Below are 20,810 nucleotides of genomic sequence, written 5' to 3'. Positions count from 1 at the left end.
ACGAATCCAGTAGGGAACTCAGGTGGACATCTTCATCCAGAGAGAGAACACTCACAATGTGGCTACCCCTGGGAGCAGTTATCACGAAGATGTCTTCAAGGGAAATCTGAATAAGAACATGAAGGAGAGAGGAATTAAAGGATAGAATAAGATGAAATATGGTGGGAGGTGGCTTGTGTGGAGCATAGACATTAACATTTGATCTGATTTATTATTGTCACATGTATTTGTACACAATGTAAAGTATTGTTTCTTGCACTATGCAAACAAAACATACTGTTCATAGATTACGTAGTGGAGAAGAAAGAAGAGGGTGCAAAATATAGTGTTACAGTCATAGCTACGGTATAGAAAAAGTTCAGCTAAAGATAAGGTATGTCCATTCAAAAGTCTGACAGCAGCAGGGAAGAAGCTGTTCTTCAGTTGGTACGTGACCTCAGACCTTTGCATCTTTTTCCTGGTAAAGAAGGTGGAAGAGAGAATGTCCAGGATGTGTGGGGTCCTTAATTATGCTGGTTGCTTTGCCGAGGCAGCAGGAAGTGTAGACAAAATCAATGGATGGAAGGCTGGTTTGCGTGATGGATTGGGCTACATTCATGACCCTTGGTAGTTTCTTGTGGTCTTGGGCAGAGCAGGAGCCATACCAAGCTGTGATACACCAGAAAGAATGTTTTCTATAGTGTATCTGTAAAAGTTGATGAGAGTCGTAGCTGACGTGGCAAATTTCCTTAGTCTTTTGAGAAAGTAGAGGCATTGGTGGGCTTTCTTAACTGTAGTGTTGGCTAACCACTGTACCACCGCGCTGCCCAGGGAGTGGAAGCAGAGGCAATAAATACTTGATGCTGAGAGGTTACAGGGTTATGGGGGTAGGGGAAGGGGAGGGAAGGGGGCAAAAGGGGAAGGGGAGAGGGGGAATGGATCATTATTGGTTTCTGCTATTGAACCTGATGGTTCTTTGTTTGATCGGGAATGAGGAACAGGAAATGGCAACAGGAAATGGGCCAGGAAATGGCAAATGGAATTTAATGTTGGCAAGTGTGAGGTGGTCCACTTTGGTAGGAAGAATGGTAGGAAGGACTATTACTTACGGGGCGAAAAACTGCAGCAGGCGGCAGTGCAGAGGGACCTCGGGGTCCTTGTGCATGAGTCGCAAAAACCCAGCTTGCAGGTGCAGCAGGTGGTCAGGAAGGCGAATGGGATGCTAGCCTTCATAGCGAGGGGGATTGAATATAAAAGTAGGGAGGTCTTGCTGCAACTGTACAGGGCACTGGTGAGGCCGCAGCTGGAGTACTGTGTGCAGTTTTGGTTGCCGCACTTACGCAAGGATATTTTGGCCTTGGAGGGAGTGCAGAGGAGGTTTACTAGGCTGATACCGGAGTTGAGGGGGTTGAGCTGTGAGGAGAGGCTGAATAAACTAGGCTTGTACTCGTTAGAGTTTAGAAGAATGAGGGGAGATCTCATTGAGACGTATAAGATGATGAATGGGATGGATAGGATAGAGGTGGAAAGACTCTTCCCGCTCAAAAAAAACAGTAGGACTAGGGGGCACAGCCTCAAGATAAAAGGGGGGCGGTTTAGAGCGGAGTTGAGGAGGAACTTCTTCACTCAAAGGGTGGTGAATCTCTGGAATTCTCTGCCCGTTGAAGTGGTGGAGGCTGCCTTGCTAAATATTTTTAAGACGCGGGTTGATGGGTTTTTGATAGGAGAGGGGATTAAGGGTTATGGGGAGAGGGCGGGAAAGTGGAACTGAGCAGCGACAGATCAGCCATGATCTTATTGAATGGCGGGGCAGGCTCGAAGGGCTGGATGGCCTACTCCTGCTCCTATTTCTTATGTTCTTATGAACAAGGAATAAGAATCATGGAGCCAGGGCAAAGTGGCCCACTGAACATTTCTACTGGGTAATGGGGAAAGCCTGCCAAACAAGGGACATTCCTTGGCACAGGGTTATGGATTAAGCACTGGAAAATGAGGTCAGTACAGTCAGATGTTTGTTGACCAGTAGGCTGATTGGCCTCCTGTATGCGCTAAGCATCGATGAATCTACTCTATCGGATAACGGGGAAGACCTGCTGAGCAAGAGATGTTTCTACTTAAAATTTAAAGAGTTTAAAAAGGACACAATTCCATAAACCGGGAATGTCCCGGATAAGGACATCAGTAAATGAGACACACAGGCCAGGCAGAGGCGCATTTTAGCCAGGTCTGTCCTGAGTTCTCAGTTGGATTGGGGTAAGGCTGCTGCAACTGATCTCGGTATCACGTTAGAGCAATATCAGCCTGGCGTTACCGCTCCTGATAACAGGGTTAGAAAGTGGATATGTGTGGACATTGAATCACAAGAATTCTTATGACACAGAAGGGGGCTATTCAGCCCATCGTGTCTGTACCAGCTCTTTGAACTTAGTACCACTCCTCTGCCTTCTCTCCATAACCCTGCATATTCATCATTTTCAGAGGACGGTCTAGCTCTCTTTTGAATGCTCCTAATGAACTTGCTTTCACCACACTCGGGCAATGCATTCTAAACCCTAACCACTCACTGGATAGAAACGTTTTTCCGCACGTCACCTTTGCCCCTTTTAATGATATCTTTACATCTGTGCCCTCTTGTTCTTGATCTTCTAACTTCAGAACTGAAGTTCCTCAGAACATTGAATGAGGAGCAAACAGTTTAATACTCACTGCCTGTGCCCAGACATGAACCATTGGGACAAGTTGCTGGAGATGGGCCTGCACCCTCAGCCTCCAAAGTGGATAGCAACATCAAAGAGGAATTTGGTCAAATGGGGAAGAAGCTCCTATTTTGCCCAGTCCTAGCTCTACAGGTCTGTGTAGATATTCCGCCCAGTCCAGTCCAGTCATGTGTGCACATACACGTACATTGGGGCTCCCCCCAATTCTGGGTGTGTATGTATTGGGGATCCCCCAGTCTGAATTGGCTGTTTTTGAGATTTCCCCTGAGTCCCATGTTTGTCTGTTGGGTCTTCCCCAGTCCCAGGTGTGTGTGTCTTGGGGTTAGCTCCAGTCCCTGGTTTGTGTGTTTTGGGGTTTCTCCCAGTCCCAGGTGCATGTGTTGGGGTTACCCTCAGTTCCAGGTGTCTATTTTGGGGTTCTCCAAGTCCCAGGTATCTGTTTTGGGGTTCTCCCAGTCCCAGGTATCTGTTTGGGGTTAATCCCAGTCCTAGGTGTCTGTTTTGGGGTAACCCCCAGTCCCAGGTTTGTGTGTTTTGGGGTTCCCCCAATCCCAGGTTTGTGAGATTTTGGGGGTCCAAGGTTTGTGTGTTTTGGGGTTCCCTCCAGTCCCAGATTTGTGTGTTTTGGTGTTCCCTCCAGTTTCAGGTTTGTGTGTTTTGGGGTTCCCCCAGTCCCAATTTGTGTGTTTTGGGGTTCCCCCAGTCCCATGTTTGTGTGTTTTGGGGTTCGCCCAGTCCCAGGTTTGTGTGTTTTGGGGCTCCCTCCAGTCCCAGGTTTGTGTGTTTTGGGGTTCCACCAGTCCCAATTTGTGTGTTTTGGGGTTCCCCCAATCCCAGGTTTGTATGTTTTGGGGTTCCCCAGTCCCAGGTTTGTGTGTTTTGGGGTTCCCCCAATCCCAGGTTTGTGTGTTTTGGGGTTCCCCCCACTCCCAGGTTTGTGTGTTTTGGTGTTCCCCCAGTCCCAGGTTTGTGTGTTTTGGGGTTCCCCCCAGTCCCAATTTGTGTGTTTTGGGGTTCCCCCAATCCCAGGTTTGTGTGTTTTGGGGTTCCCCCATTCCAGTTGGGGGGGGGGGTGTTCTCTTTCCCCATTTGGAGTTGGTTGTGTACACAGATGAACAATTAGAAGTCTCCACCTCCTCTCTGGGAGTTGTAGACTTTGCTCTAGGTGGCAGCTCTGCTGGAGCTCTTTGCGGGCGGGCTGAGGTTGCTCTACCTGGATCGCAGTGTGCGGATTGAGCTTGTGTCCGTGTCCTTGTTCCTGCACGCCTCTATCCCGGGGCCACCCATTCCTCAAACCGGGATTCGGGTCGAAGTCACAGCAGCTGCAGGTGGGTCAGAAACTTCAACCCTCAAATGTTCAGCGCAACTTTTCTCGCGTTAATAAAATGGAAAGGGGCTGGAGCGAGTGCGGCCGGAGGGATGGGAAGAGGTGGAGGGGGTTTGGGGAGAGAAGGAAGGGGGCAGAGTGAGGGAGGAGGGGGTGGTGTGGGAAGAGACAGAAAACGGGGGTAAGGGGGTTAAAATTGTTCAGCAAAGTGCGAAAGAGAGAGAAGAGAATGGGGTAGTTATGAGATGGAGAAGAAAAGAGTGAATTATAGAGGCCGGCTTTTGCTTAGTTATTTTCTGATGTGTTTTGTCTGAGAGTATATACTGCTGTCTATTCATTTAGTTTAATTTGTGATTGTGAAGTTAGCTAACAGCCTGAAATTCTAGGATTAACCCTCCACCCCAGAACACTGAGTTTGATTAGGGGATTTTCACAGTAACTTCATTGTGGTGTTGGTATAAATTTACTTGTGACACTAATAAATTCACTTGGTTGTTGTATTTTAGGGTGGGAGATTTCTAGTTGGTAAATTGATACAAAAACTGATCCCCTGGTCACCTCTCTCTCCATTTCCCCCATCTCCCAAGTTCCACTTCCCATCTAGAACATTCTCAGTGCTGTGTTATGGTTTCATTCTGGAAGGTGACTGGATGATTGTAACGTAATTTTTGACCGGTTGTGCAGGCTCAAGGAGCATTTTGATATGACTTGGGTTAAACTGGTTGTGTATACACTGTTAGAATTGTGTGCATGTAGAAATGCAGTGTGCTAACGCAGAAATGTAAAACGTAGAAACAGGTGGAGGTGATTTGGTCCATTGAGCCTGTTCCACTATTCAATATGATCACAGGTCGATCCTGTCTCTCCATGCCCCAGTCCCGCACGACCTCACCATGTCCTGCGACACCTTTAGTGTCCCTCATAAGAACTAGGAGCAGAAGTAGGCAACTCAGCCCCTCGAGCCTGCTCTGTCATTTAATACTATCATGACTGATCTCATCTTGTCTTCCGCACCATCTACCTGTCTGTTCATGTTCAAACCCTTACCAATTAAAAATCTGTCCACCTCTTAAACGTACTCAAGTTCCGGCATCCACCACACTCTGGGGTAGTGAATTCCACAGACTCGCCACCCTTTGAGTGAACTAATTTCTCTCAGCTCCGTTTTACATCTGCTCCCCCTTTATCCTAAAGCTGTGACCTCTAGAAATCTCTTTTTAATCGGATGACAAACAGGGATCTAATTTCAAGAAAAATGAGTTGAGGGGGAAGCTGGTCAAAGCTCTTTGCAGAAAGAACTGAGTGAAGGAAGGCCTAACACACTGAGTGGACCTACACTATGTGGACTGTAGTGGTTGAAGAAGGTGGCTCACTATTACCTTCTCAAGGGTAATAGTGGGGATGGGCAATAAATACTGGCTTAGCGAGGATACCCACACCCAAGACATTGGGTCCTTCCAACCTACTGACAACGGGTATCACTCAAGAACTGATCGTGGACAATCATCTATTTACCTCTATGCCATCTGTCCAGCATCCCCTCCCCTCCCCACCCCACCCCACCCTGTGAACACTATCCCTATACCCCTTGATGTTGTTAGTATCCTATCTTGAAGATAGATTTTGATCTTGAATATACTCCATTATTGAACTTTCACAGCCTTCTGGAGTGGAGAATTCCAAAGATTTACCAACCATTAGATTAAGAGGCAAGGCATTTAAGACTGGATGAAGAAATTCCTCCTCACCTCAGTCTTTAACGCTTTGCCTCTTATTTGGAGCCTTTGCCCTCTGGTTCTTGACTCACCAGCCAAGGGAAACATCCTACCTACGTCTACTCTGTCGCACCCTGCAAGAGTTGTCAATGAGATCACCTCTCGCACTTCAAAACTCTACAAAATACAGGTCCAGTTTCCACAATCTCTCCTTGTAAACCAATCCCACAGATTAGTCTGGTGAACCCCTGTTACATCCCGCCCCCCCCCACCCACCCACCCACCCACCCACCCAATGGCAAGAATATCCTTAGATAAGGCAATAAAAATTACACAGTACTCTGTGCGGTTTCACCAAAGCTCTACAGACCTTTACTTCAGTACTCAAATCAGCTTGGGATGAAGGCTAACATCCATTTCCCTTCCTAACAAAGAAAGAACAGTACAGCAGAGGAACTGGCCCTTCAGCCCACCAAGTCTGTGTCGACACAGGTGCCTCTCTGATATATTCTTGCCATATCCCTCTATTCCCTGCCTATTCATATGTCTATCCAGATGCCTCTTGAACATTGTTATAGAATCTGCTTCCAACACCATCTCTGGCAGTGCGTTCCAGGCATTCACCACCCTCTGTGTGGAAAAAAACTTTCCCCGTACCTCTCTTTTAAACTTCCCCTGCTCACTTTCAACCTATGCCCCTAATTGCTTGCTACATCTGTATGCTAGCTGTCAGTGACTCAAGAACAAGGAAAGCCAGGTCCCGTTGGACGTCAACTCATCCCAACCTCAATCAAAGTGGACAACTTTGCACTTGTCTGCATTATATTCCATCTGCTATTGTTCTTGCCCATTCACTTAGCCTGTCCTAAGTCTGTTTGAAGCTTCCTTGCATCCTCCTCACAACTCTTTTCTCCCCACCTAGTTTTGTGTGATCAGCAAATTTGGAAACATTACGTTTGGTCCCCACATCCAGATCATTGAGATAGATTATGATCAACTGTGGCCAAGCATTGCTCCTTGCAGTACCCCACTGGTAACAGCTTACTGTCCTGCGGATCACCTATTAATCCCTACTTTCTCTTTCTGTCTGTAAATATTCTCAATGCCGCAGCAGCAGTTTTTTTTTGTTTTTATTCCAATTCAGTCAAATCAAGTCCAATTCAGAGACTCAACAAGTTGGGACATTCCTGATCCAAGCTGACAAGACAGGGCTCTCACTTCCTGTCTTGGGCTTGGTCTATATGGTCCAAGCTGATTGGAGTAGGCATAGCTCCTCCTCCAAGGCTTGATCTCATTTGCATCTTAGCCAAAAGGCCCAGATGCTGCTTTAAAAAAAATGTAACTTAATAACTTCCACCAAGTATAGCATGTCAATACTACTCTTGATTTTAGCCAATTTTTTTCCAAAAATATTCATAAAAATCTTTATTCATAAAAATCTCAAATAAACTATTGCAAATCTACATGTCTATGAATTGCAAATCGTGCAGAATTAAAACTTTTTTACAGTTCTATATAAATTACAGTCATAACATTTAAAACATTAAAACTATATACATGCCTCAAATTTTGCTGTGTTCTGTTATTTCTCAGATTGGCACACAGTTACACAGGTCTCAGCCAATGTTACCCCAATTCCACGTGCTCTAAAAACCGCTGACAATATTTTTCTGCAAAGCAGGGTACCTTGCAAACTAGAAACAATTTCTGGCTGAGACTGTGATTCTAAAATTGAAGTTTTTGACTGGCAGTTGATGCCCTGATAATGAATTCTTTGTGCTGTCTTTGCGATGTGTTAAATTGCAAGATGTTGGAGACCCGAGTGGATTGTGTTGTGTCCTTGGATTCAGGGTTGTGTGTTATTTGCATGTAGTAGTGACTGGCTCCTGATTGTATCAACATCCTGGGGTTACCATTGACCAGAAATTGAATTGGACTAGCCATGTGAATACTGTGGCTACAAGTGCAGATCAGAGGCTAGGCATCTTCCTCACCTGACTCTGCAAAGCCCATCAGCCATCTACAAGGCACAAGTCCAGAGTGTGATGAAACACCCTCCACTTGCCTGGATGAGTACATCTCCACCAACACTCAAGAAGCTTAACACCATCCAGACAAAGCAGCCAGCTTAATTGCTACCCTTTCCACAAATGTTCAATCCCTTCACGGACAAACAGCAACAGCAGTGTGCACTATCTACAAGATGCAGTGCAGAAAGTCATCAAGTTTCCTTAGGCAACACCTTCCAAACCCATGAACACTATCATTTGGAAGGACAAGAATAGCAGATACCTAGGAACATCACCACCTGGAGATATCCCTCCCAAGCCACTCACCATCCTCAACTGGAAACATATCACCGCTCTTTGTTGTTGGGTTCCCTCCCTAACAGCACTGTGGGTGTAGTGACACCACAAGGACTGCAGCAGTTCAAGAAGGCAGCTCACCACCTTCTGATGGGCAAGAAACGCTGGTCTAGCCAGTGACATTCATAAATGAATTTTTAAGAAGTGTCTAGGTCTCCAGGACGAGACTGTCAATTGTTACTTTGCGATCTGGCTGCACGGGGTGGCACAATGCCCCTCAGCTCCAGGGACCTGGGTTCGATTCCCTGCTTGGATCACTGTCTGTGTGAAGTTTGCACGTTCTCCCCATGTCTGTGTGGGTTCCTCCGAGTGCTCCAGTTTCCTCCTATGCTCCAAAGATGTGCGGGTTAGGTTGGCCATTCTAAATTGCCCATAGTGTCTTGGGATGTGTAGTTTAGGGTAGATAGTGGGGTAAATGTGTGGGATTGTGGTGATAGGACCTGAGTGGGATTATTGTCAGTGCAGACTTGATGGGCCAAATGGCCTCCTCCTACATTGTTGGGATTCTGTGATCTGTGGAAGTGAAACAGAGTTAATGTTTCAAGTCTGTATGAGTCTGAGGCAAAACGTTGACTCTGTTTTTCTCTACTCAGTTTTTCCAACGTTTTCTGGTTTATTTCAGACTTCCAGCATCTGCAATATTTTGCTTCTATTCAAAGTGTTTTAGGTTGCATGACACAAGCACATCTCCGGATCACAATTGCTCATCACTGGCTGAAATGAGTCTTGCACGTTAGGTAATTTTAAGGAGAAGAATTAGATTTATTCTGTAGGATGGAGTAATTTTGAAGATTTTTAGGGAAGTGGGGACAAAAACAAAAAGAAGGGGAAAAGGAGCAGATACAAAAATCAGAGAGGGTCAGAGTACAGAGACTGTGGGGAACTCGGTGAACGGGTCCAGTATGGGTTAGAGAAATAAAACACAGGGAGAGTGTACGAAACATGACAGGACAGATGGTGTGAGGTGTGTTTGCAAGGAATATGTGGGGTAAGGCGGATGAACTTTAGGCTTGGATTACTACATGAAACTATGATGATGTGGCAATTATGGAGGCTTGGACGAAAGAAGGGCAGGACTGGCATTCCAGAATTTGGGCACTTCAGGCGAGGTGGTGGGGATATTGCTTTACTGATTATGGAGAATGTCACAGCTATACAGAGCAAAGGCACCTTGGTGGAATCGTGCAGTGAGGTCGTATGGATAGAGCTCAGGAGCAGTAGGGTTGTACTACAAACTTCCCAACATCCAGCATGAAGTTGAGGAACTAACATGTCAACAGATTGTGGGAAGATGTAAAAACAACAGGGTTGTTGTGATGGACGATTTTAACTTCCCCAACATAAACTGGGATTCCTTTAGTACCAGGGGCTTGGATGGGGCAGAGTTTGTTCAGTGTATCCAAGCGTGACTCTTGAGGCAGTATGCAGATAGCCCCTCCCCGAGTTGGGCTATCTTAGACCTGGTTCTGGGAAACAAGCCCAGACAGGCAATTGATGTCTCAGTGGGGGACCATTTTGGGAACAGTGATCACAATTCTGTAAGTTTCAAGATACTTGTAGAAAAGGATAAAAGTAACCCCAGAGTGAGAGTACTAAACAGGTGGAAGGCTAACTGCAACAGTATGAGACAGGAGCTAGGGAATGTAGGTTGGGAATGGCTGTTTGAGGGTCAATCCACATCCGATATGTAGGAATCTTTTAAAGTCAGTTGTTAACAATTCAGGACAAGTACGTCCCTGCAAAAATGAAGGATAAAGATGGCAAGATTCGGGAATCCTGGAAGACAGAGATTGTGAGCTTAGTGAGAAAGAAGGAGGCATATATAAATTTCAGGAAATTGAAAACAGATAAAGCTCTTGAGGAATAAAAAGATAGCAGGAAAAAGCTTAAACAGGGATTTGGGAGGGCTGAAAGGGGCCATGAAAGATCCTTGGCAGGCAGAATAAAGGAGAATCTCAAGGCTTTTTATGCTTTTATAAAGAGGAGGGTAGGTCCAGTCAAGGACAGGTGGAAGTAATTTGTGTGTGGACTCTGAGGTGGGTGAGGTCCTTTGCGTCAGTATTCACAAAGAAGGAGGATGTGATGAATGTTGACATTCTAGGGCATATTGAGATCAAAACGGGAGGAGGTATTGAAAAACATTAAGGTGAACCAGGACCAGATAGGGTGTATCCCAAAATACCGAGAGAGGAGAAGAAAAAAATTGCTGAGGTCTTGGCCAAAATCTTTGTATCCTGTTTAGCTGTGGGTGAGGTACAAGAGGATTGGAGAGTAGCTAACATTGTTCCTCTATTTAAGAAGGGCAGAAGAGACAATCCTGGAAATTACAGGCCTGCTCAGTGGTGGGGAAATTATTGGAGAAGATTCTGAGGGACAGGATGTATTCAAATCTGGAAGAGAATCAGTTTATTGGTTTTAGGCAGCATGGTTTTGTGAAGGGGAGATCATGTCACATAATCTTGATTGAGTTCTTTGAGGAAGTGACAAGAAGAATAGATCAGGGCAGGGCAGTGGATGTTGTATATATGGACTTTAGTAAAGCCTTTGATAAGGTTCCTCATGGCAGGCTGATACAGAAGGTGAAGTCATATGGGATCTGAGGTCAGCTGGTAAGATGGATACAAAATTGGCTTGGGCGTAAAAAGCCGAGAGTAGCAGTGGAAGGGTACTCTTCTAACTGGAGGTATGTGACAAGCAATGTTCCACAAGAATCAGTGCTGGGTCCTCTGTTGTTTGTAATATACATAAATGATTTGGAGGAAAATGTAGGTGGTCTGATTAGTAAATTGGCAGATGATACAAAAATTGGGGGAGTAGCGGATAGTGAGGAGAATTGTCAGAGGAAACGGCAGGATATAAATCAGCTGGAGACTTGGGCCAAATGGAATTTAACCCAGGCAAATGTGAAATGATGCACTTTGGAAGATGTACTGCAGAAGGAAAGTTGTAAGGGCGTGGAATGCCCTGCCTGCAGCAGTAATGGATGCGCCAACTTTAAGGGCATTCAAATGGTCATTGGATAGGCATATGGATAATATTGAAATAGTTTAGTTTAGAGGGTCATTAGATTGGTTTCACTGCTCGGCCCAACATCGAGGGCCAAAGGGCCTGTACTGCACTGTTATGTTCTATACAGTAAATGGTAGAGTCCTTAAAAATATTAGCATGCAGACGGATCTAGGTATGCAGATCCACAGCTCTCTGAGGGTGGCCATTCAGGTGGACAAGGTGATCAGGAAAGTGTATGCCATGCTGGCCTTCATCAGTCAGGGTGTTGAGTATAGGAATTGGAAAATTATATTGCAGCTGTGTAAGACTTTGGTTAGGCTGCATTTGGAGTATTGTGTATAACTCTGGTCGCCACACTACCGGAAGGACGTTGATGCATTGGAAAGAGTGCAGAAGAGATTTACTACCATGTTGCGCTGGTAATTTAAATCCTGCTGTTGCAATGATGATCTATTTGTAGTCACCAGGAAATGGAATTCCAAGAAATGTGAGCAGGACTCCTTCCTTCAGGATGTTTTTTACATTTGTTCACGGAATGTGGCTGGGCTGGCATTTATTGCCCATCCCTGAGGGCATTTAAGAGTCAACCACATTGCTGTGGCTCTGGAGTCGCATGTAGGCCAGACCAGGTAAGGATGGCACGGTAGCACAGTGGTTAGCATTGCTGTTTCACAGGTTTGATTCCCGGCTTGGGTCACTGTCTATGTGGCATTTGCACACTCCCCTCGTGTCTGATGGGTTTTCTCCGGGTGCTCCAGTTTCCTCCCACAGTCCAAAAATGTGCAGGTTAGGTTGATTGACCATGCCAAAAATTGTCCTTAGTGTCCTGAGATGCATAGGTTAGAGGGATTAGCAGGTATATATTCAGGGATATGGGGGTAGGGCCTGGGTGGGATTGTGGTCGATGCAGACTTGATGGGCTGAATGGCCTCTTCCTATACTGAAGCGTTTCTGTGATTTCTATGATCTAATTTTAAAAAAATCAAATGTCAGGAGAGCCTAGAATGAGGAGCGTAAAATTAAATGCAAAGCTAGGAGAGCAGGACAGACCTTTTGTTGTTATCACGGATGGCTGTGAGGCTGTGGAATGAAGTAATAGAGTTAGTGGTTGCAGCAGTGATAAATGCAAATGTTAGAAAGGTGATGGATGAGGAGGAATAAAGGGATATTGGCACAGGTTGGTGACGTGAGATGAGGAGGACTCTGTATTTCTTGCATGGAGTTAAACACACATAATTTGGGCTAATGACCAGCTCTGTATCATGTCTCTGCAGTTCCAAGATGGTATTTGAGAAATCACTGTGCAGGTGACAAACCATTTAGATGATGCATTTAACCAAGTAATAGAGCAAAGCCTATACAGTCTGACTATTAAACTATCCATCATACGGGGAGTACTCAGGCTACTAAACTATCTATCGTAAAGGAAGTACTCAGACTATTAAACTATCCATCAGACAGGGAGTACTCGGACTACTAAAATATTCCTCATACAGGAAGTACTCAGACTATTGTATTATCCCTCCTTACAGGAGTAACTGGGGTCCAGCAATGATCAGACAGATCATTTTCTGTTTGGTCTCTAAAATTGTGACCATGAGGACATGGGACTTACGAGCATGAATAGGTTTTTTGGCCCTTTGAGCCTGCTTCATCATTTAATAAGATCTGGTTGTGATTTCACCTCCATCTCAACTCTCTTATCTCGCAAGTCTGTCTAATTCAGCCTTGAATACATTTAAAAACCTCCACAACCTTCTGGGGAAGAGAATTCCACAAAGTGACCCCCTGGGAGGAAATAATTCACCTGGCCCCTATCTTGAAGTCAAAACTCCTTACTGTTTAACTGTGTCCCCTGGTTCTCATTTTCCCCACAAGTGGAAACATCCTCCTAGTATTGACCCTATTAAATCTCCTCCAGGTTTTATATGTTTCAATAGGATCCTTCTAAATTCCACTGGGTAAAGGCCTAATCTGTACAATCTTCTTTCATAAGATAAGCCGTTCATGCCAGCAATGGAGTCAAGTCACTAAACTGCTTCAAACCCAAATTATATCTTTTTTTCTAATATATAATTGCTTTCAAAGTGGTTTTTAAAAACTGTAAATTGGAAAATGGCTTGTTTTTCCATTCACTTATGTGATGTGATATGGAGGGTGTAGAGAGGTTAATTAATTAGGGGTCATCAGTAATCTTTTTGCATTTGCGAAAGGACAGTAACTGTAGATCACCCACACCACCCCCCCTCCCCCAACCTCAGTTTTAGGAGATTTTCCACTTCCTATTCTTCAGTATGTCCAACATATTCAGGTCTGAATCTGCCCCCTGCAGCTTGTGCTGGAATGAACCTTCACCAAAAGCTACATGCAAATTCTCCAGTTTGAACACTCAGACTGATAAACAAACAACAGCCTATTGTAAAATCCTGAAAAGGGGGACTGCGATTTGACCTTTTTGAAACTGGATTCAAATTTTCAAACTGCCATGGTCTATTAGTCATCCAAGTTAAAACAGACTGACTCGCAATCTCTTTTACACAGTGGGAGCTGTACATGATAGGAAAACATGTTTGTACACAGTGCCACTGTGCCTCTTGTGTGTAGAGGTTGTCGGCTGCAGTCCTGTTTTGTTGGCTGCTTATCAATGATCATTCCTCCTTCTGAAGCTGTTTGTTCCTTTGTAATCAGCTCTATGTACAACTCCTCCAGCATTGAAGCAGCCCGTGCCAGTTTACAGCAGCAGGTGGCAAACATCTAGGTTTGGGTTGACTTGTTAGAGGGAATATTTAAACAATATAAATGATAGTTAATGGCCACCAGGAAGAAGAAAAGGTACAACCACATTCCTCAAGGAGAAGGCCATCAGATTTTTCCTGCAAATTCGGGATGAGGCGGCACAGTGGTTAGCACTGCTATCTCTCAACACCTGGGACCCAGGTTCGATTCCAGGATGACTGTATGGAGTTTGCAAGTACTCCCCATGTCTGTGTGGGTTTCCTCCCACACTCCAAAGATCTGCAAGCTAGATGGATTGTCCATGGTAAATTGACCCTTAGTGTTCAAAGATGTGCAGATTATTTGGATTGGCCGTGCTAATTTTGCCCTTGGTGTCTCAGGATGTGTAGGTTAGAGAGATTAGCAGAGTAAATACATGGGGTTATAGGAATAGGTTCTGGGTCAGATGCTCTTTCGGGGACTTGGTGCAGACTCGATGGGCCAAATGATTGCCTTCTGCTCTGGAGGGATTCTATGATTCAATGAATTCTGCCATTACAGGATTATCAACATCGCAAATTAAAAATAAAAAAACAGAATGAACATTCCAAGCAGGTAGGTGGAGAGTATTAAATCCAAGAAAAAGACAAAAACAGCAGATCTCAGGATTTGGAGCAGTTTAGAATTCAACAAAGGACCAAGAGATTGATTGAAAAGGGGAAAATAGAATACAAGAGTAAGCTTGTAGGAAACATAAAAACTGACTATAAAAGTTTCTATGCCTATGTGAAGAAAAAAGGATTGGTAAGGACAAATATAGGTCCCTTACAGTCAGAAACAGGGGAATTTACAATGGGGAACAAAAGTGGCTGACCAACTAAATATATACTTTGGTTCTGTCTTCACAATGAAGGACACAAATAACATACCACAAACACTGGGGAACACAGTTTTAGTGAGAGGGAGGAAGTGAAGTAAATTGGTATTACTAGGGGAATGTATTGGGGAAATTGATGGGATTGAAGACTGATAAATTTCCAGGACCAGATGATCTACATTCCAGTGTACTTAAGAAAGAGATCCTGGTAATAGTGGATGCGTGGTGGTCATCTTCTAAGATTCTACAGGCTCTGGAACAGTTCCTATGGATTGGAGGGTAGTTAATGTAACCTCACGGTTTAAAAAGGGAGGTAGAGAGAAAACAAGGAATTATGGACTAATCAGCCTGATTTCAGTAGTAGAGAAAATGCTAGAGTCCATTATAAAAGATTTAATAGCAAAGCACATGGAAAAGAGTGATAGGATAAGTCAGAGTCTGCATGGATTTACAAAAGGGAAATCACGCTTCACAAATCTACTGGAATTCTCCTGAGAATGTAACTTGTAGAATTGATATGGGGAAGCCAGTGAATGTGATTTATTTGGATTTTCAGAAGGCCCTCGACAAAGTCCCACATGAGAGATTAATGTGTAAAATTAAAGAGCGTGGGATTAGGGATAGTTTATCGAGATGGACAGAAAACTGGTTGGCAAACAGGAAACAGTAGGAGTAAACGGATCTTTTTCCAAGTGGCAGGCACTGATTAGTGGGGTACTGCAGGGATCAATGCTGGGACCCCAGTTATTCGCAACGTATATTAATGATTTAAATGAAAAAATTAAATGTAATATCTCCACATTTGCAGATGACATAAAAACAGGATGTGAGGGTGAGCTGTGAGGAGGATGCAAAGATGCTTCAGTGTGATTTGGACACACTGAGTGAGAGGGCAGATGCATGGCAGGTGCAGTATAATGTGAATGAATGGCAGGTTATCCACTTTGGTAGCAAAAGCAGGAAGTCAGGTTATTATTCAAATAGCTATTGATTGAGAGGGAGGAATATGTAATGAGCCCTGAGTGTTCTTGTATATCAGTTGCTAACGGTAAGCAGGCAGGCGCAGCAAGCGGTGAAAAGGCAAATGGTATGTTGGCCTTCCTAGTAAAAGAATTTAAGTATAAATTCAGGCATGTCTTGCTCAATTAAGCAGAGCCTGGGTGTGGCCACACTTGGAATATCGTGTGCAGTTTTGGTCTCCTTATCTAAGAAAGGATGCTTCGCTATGGAGGGAATGCAGCAAAGGTTTACCAGGCTGATTCCTGCAATGGCAGGATTGATGTATGAGGAGAGATTGTCAGTTAGGATTATATTCGTTGGAGTTCAGAAGAATGAGGGGGAATCTCAGAAACCTATAAAATTTTAACAGGCCTAGACAGGGTAGATTCAGGAAGGATGTTCCAGGTGGCAGAGAGTCTAGAACCAGGGATCACAGTCTTAGGATATTGGGTAGATCATTTAGGACTGAGATGAAGAGAAATTTCTTCACCCAGAGAGTGATGAGCCAGTGGAATTTGCTACCACAGAAAAATAGTTGAGGCTAAAACATTGCATGTTTTCAAGAAGAAGTTAGTGCTTTTAGGGCTAATGGATTCAAAGGATATGGGAATGGGGGCAAGGGGGAAAGTGGGAACAGGTTGTTGAGTTGGATGATCAGCGATGATCGTAATGAATGGCAGAGCAGGCTTGAAGGACCATATGGCCTACTCCTAATTTCTGTGTTTCTGTTTAATAAAGTAAAACAGTCCAAGATGCTTTCATGACTTTACCAACCAGCAATTTAACACTGAGCCGTAGGAAGATGTGACCAAACCTTTGGTTAGAAGTAAGATTTGAAAAGCAACTTAAAGTGGGAAGGGGGTTTATTTTGAATATTCAGCATTGATCCTGCCATCAGGCCCAACTATGTGCTGGTGTTAATCCACATAAATCTCCTCATTCCATTTGCCTTTTTTCAGCCCCTCCTCATAATTGTTTATTCCTTCTTCCCTTGCTTGTAAAAGAAAAACTGGATGAATACATCTGCTGTTTGCCTCCATTTCTTGTGGTAATGAGTTCCACATTCTAACCACTCTGAACAAAGAAAATTCTTCTTATTTTCCTGTTAGATTTGGGCTCGAGGAGGAGTTCTTGGAATGCTGCCGGGATAGTTTCCTTGAACAGTGTGTGTTGGAGCCGACGAGGGAGCGAGCTGTTTTGGATCTGGTGTTATGTAATGAGGCGGGTAGAATCAGGGACCTTGCGGTGAAGGATCCTCTTGGGGAGAGTGATCATTGTATGGTGGAGCTTATGGTGCAGATGGAGGACGACAAAGTGGGTTCCCGGACACGCGTCCTTTGTTTGAACAGAGGGTAGGATGAGAGAGGAATTGGCGAATGTGGACTGGGGGAGCGCGTTGGAAGGTAGGTCTGCTGAGGAGCAGTGGAGGATTTTTAAGGAGATCTTTCTTGGTGCTCAGCAGAAATTTATTCCGATGGTCAAAAAGGACCATAGGAGGAGAGGTAATCAGCCGTGGATAACGAAGGAGCTGAAGGAAAGTGTTAAATTAAAAGCGGAGGCGTTTAGAGTAGCTAAGAGTAGTGGGCGAGAAGAGGATTGGGAGAGGTTTAAACGTCAACAAAGATTGACAAAGAAATTGATAAAGAAGGGTAGGATAAACTATGAAGCTGGGCTAGCGCTTAATATAAAAAAGGATAGCAAGAGTTTTTATAAGTATATAAAAAGGAAGAGGCTGGCTAGGGTGAACGTTGGACCCTTAGAGGATGAGAAGGGGGACTTAGTGGTAGGGGATGGGGAAATGGCTGAGGTCTTGAATAACTTTTTTGTTTCGGTCTTCACGGAGGAGGACGTGAATAATTTGCCGGGTGTTAGAGATGGAAAGGTGGTAGGACTGGAGGGTCTCGATGACATTACTGTTACTAGAGAGGTGGTGCTCGACAGACTGGAGGGGCTGATTGTGGACAAGTCCCCAGGACCGGATGGAATGCATCCGAGGGTTCTGAAAGAAATGGCGGAGGTGATAGTGGATGCCTTGGTGGTTATTTTCCAGGCGTCGCTGGATTCCGGGGAAGTGCCGGAAGATTGGAAAGCGGCTAATATTACGCCGTTGTTTAAGAAGGGTGCCAGGCAAAAGGCAGGGAATTATAGGCCGGTTAGTTTAACGTCTGTTGTAGGTAAAATGTTAGAATCCGTCATCAAGGAGGAAATAGCGAGGCATCTTGAGGGGAATTGCTTGATAGAGCAGACGCAGCACGGTTTCGTTAAGGGGAAGTCGTGTCTGACAAATTTACTGGAGTTCTATGAGGATGTGTCTAGGGCGGTGGACAGAGGAGAGCCGGTGGATGTGGTCTTTCTGGATTTTCAGAAAGCGTTTGACAAGGTACCTCACAAGAGGTTGTTGCAGAAGGTCAGGGGACATGGAGTTGGGGGTAGGGTGTTAGCGTGGATAGAGGACTGGTTGTCAAATAGGAGGCAGAGAGTGGGGGTCAATGGGTGCTATTCGGATTGGCGGTTGGTGACTAGTGGAGTGCCTCAGGGGTCGGTGCTGGGGCCTCAGCTATTTACCATTTATATAGATGATCTGGAGGAGGGAACCGAGTGTATGGTGTCGAAATTTGCTGATGACACCAAGATTGGTGGAAAGGCAAATTGTGCGGAGGGTGTGGAGAGTCTACAGAAGGATCTAGATAGGCTGGGCAAATGGGCCAGGAACTGGCAAATGGAATTTAATGTTGGCAAGTGCGAGGTGGTCCACTTTGGTAGGAATAATGGTAGGAAGGATTATTACTTACGTGGAGAAAAACTGCAGCAGAGGGACCTCGGGGTCCTTGTGCATGAGTCGCAAAAACCCAGCTTGCAGGTGCAGCAGGTGGTCAGGAAGGCGAATGGGATGCTGGCCTTCATAGCGAGGGGGATTGAATATAAAAGTAGGGAGGTCTTGCTGCAGCTGTATAGGGCATTGGTGAGGCTGCAGCTGGAGTACTGTGTGCAGTTTTGGGCGCCGTACTTACGCAAGGATATTTTGGCCTTGGAGGGAGTACAGAGGAGGTTTACTAGGCTGATGCCGGAGTTGAGGGGGTTGAGCTATGAGGAGAGGCTGAATAAATTAGGCTTGTACTCGTTAGAGTTTAGAAGAATGAAGGGAGATCTCATTGAGACGTATAAGATGATGAATGGGATGGATAGGATAGAGGCGGAGAGACTCTTCCCGCTTAGAAAGGACAGTAGGACTAGGGGGCACAGCCTCAAGATAAAGGGGGGGAGGTTTAGAACGGAGTTGAGGAGGAACTTCTTCACTCAAAGGGTGGTGAATCTCTGGAATTCTCTGCCCGTTGAGGTGGTGGAGGCTGCCTCGCTAAATATTTTTAAGACGCGGGTTGATGGGTTTTTGATAAGAGAGGGGATTAAGGGTTATGGGGAGAGGGCGGGAATGTGGAACTGAGCCACGACAGATCAGCCATGATCTTATTGAATGGCGGGGCAGGCTCGAAGGGCCAGTTGGCCTACTCCTGCTCCTATTTCTTATGTTCTTATTTGTTAGTACGTATCTAGTATTCATGGTCTTTACGTTTGAACTCCCCTCCCACAAATTGGAACATTCCACTTCATAGAATCATAGGAACCCCACAGTGCAAAAAGAGACCATTTGGCCCATCGACCACAATCCCACCCAGGGATATCCCTATATATTTACGCACTGATCTACGCATCTCAGGACACTAAGGGGCAATTTTAGCCTAGCCAATCAACCTAACCATTAATCCTTTGGACTTTCAAGCTCTTCAACTCACTCATAATTTTAAAGATCTCGATCAGTCCTTCTCACCACTCATCTGATGAAGGAGCGGCGCTCTGAAAGCTCGTGCTACCAAGTAGACTGTTGGACTTTAACCAGGTGTTGTGAGACTACTTACTGTGCCAACCCCAATCCAACGCTGGTGAACTCCACATCAGTCTTTCTATAAATCTTTTCCAAAGAGTCCCAATCTGTTCAACCTTTTGTGGTAGCTATAATCCTCAATTCTGGTAACCTTTATTTGTAAATCTCTTTTGCACTTTTTCTATTGCTTCTGTCCTTATTACAACATGAAGATCAAAACTCTGCACAACATTCCAAATGAGGCCTGGCCAGGATTTTAGGCAAGATAACTTCACTACTTTTGAATTCTATAGCAATAAAGTCAAACAGTTTCGGAGCATTTTAGTTGCCCTTCTAATTTGTCTTGCTACTTCCAATAATTTATTCACTTGAATTCCTAGATTCCTTTATTCTTATTTTCTAATGTGATGTTTCTATGTTTCCTATGAAAACTCTTACGAACAGAACTCCAGAGCTGGGGCCTAGGTAGCAGAGGGCTCAGCCACCAATGCTTGTGCCACAAAGATCAGAAATGCTGATGTTTTGAAAATTGAAGGTCAGGGTTGTAGGTCTGGAGCGGGGTGGTTACAGAGGATGGGAAGGGGAAGACTATGGAGAGATTTGAACAAGTGGATAAGATTTTTTTTTAGAATTGAAGCAATGCCACGTGTTCATCATTTGTGGCTAAAAATCGTGGAGTTTTGCTTACTGTTTATCATTCTTATGAGCAAGTGCCTCAAGTATTAGGATGAGTGTGAGTAGCAAGAAAAACAGTTGGGAAAGATGAGCTGTATCTAATTATCATTTTCTCCTGTCACTCCTTTTTGTTTCCCCATTAGTTCTAACCACTTGTCAACCAGTTTCCCATTCATTGCATACCTTTAATGGTTGGGTGTGCCTAGTGATTAATGGGTATCGTTGGTATTCTTGATTAGTCAATGGCTTTGCGTAATTGACTATTATTCATGACTTCAGATTTATTTTTAGCGACAGAATGGCCGTCTTTGAGCGGTTTCCATGTTAATAGAAAGGTAACCCTGAGACTGAATAAACAGTATGGATGATGCATGTTGTGCAAATGTAACAATCAATTAAAAATCTAAGAGCTTTCTTAGATTGTTCAGCTTTAACTGCAGTCGAAGGATTGAGTTTCCAAAGGTATTCTGCTCCACAGCTCCTCCTCATTCCATTGTAGTCAGATCCTGCTACCACCACCTTCTGATGTTTGTGTTGTAAGAAAACTCGGC

At 44.6% G+C, this 20,810-nt stretch overlaps 1 protein-coding gene across 1 annotated transcript in view; it reads left to right on the top strand.

Moving 5' to 3' along the window:
- The first annotated feature begins 3,856 nt into the window (after nucleotides 1-3,856).
- cers4a (ceramide synthase 4a) overlaps nucleotides 3,857-20,810 on the top strand; it is a 75,837-nt gene continuing 58,883 nt past the window's right edge. Inside the window, exon 1 of the mRNA XM_080212944.1 lies at nucleotides 3,857-4,024. The gene's annotated coding sequence lies outside the window, so the exon portion shown is untranslated. The remainder of the gene's footprint in view (nucleotides 4,025-20,810) is intronic.

This window comes from Carcharhinus amblyrhynchos, chromosome 26 (assembly GCF_965287045.1).
Source record: "Carcharhinus amblyrhynchos chromosome 26, sCarAmb.v2.hapA, whole genome shotgun sequence".
In the NCBI taxonomy this organism is placed as follows: Eukaryota; Metazoa; Chordata; class Chondrichthyes; order Carcharhiniformes; family Carcharhinidae; genus Carcharhinus; species Carcharhinus amblyrhynchos.
The sequence above is the reverse complement of the archived record's forward strand: the minus strand, read 5'-3'. Positions and strand labels throughout refer to the sequence as shown.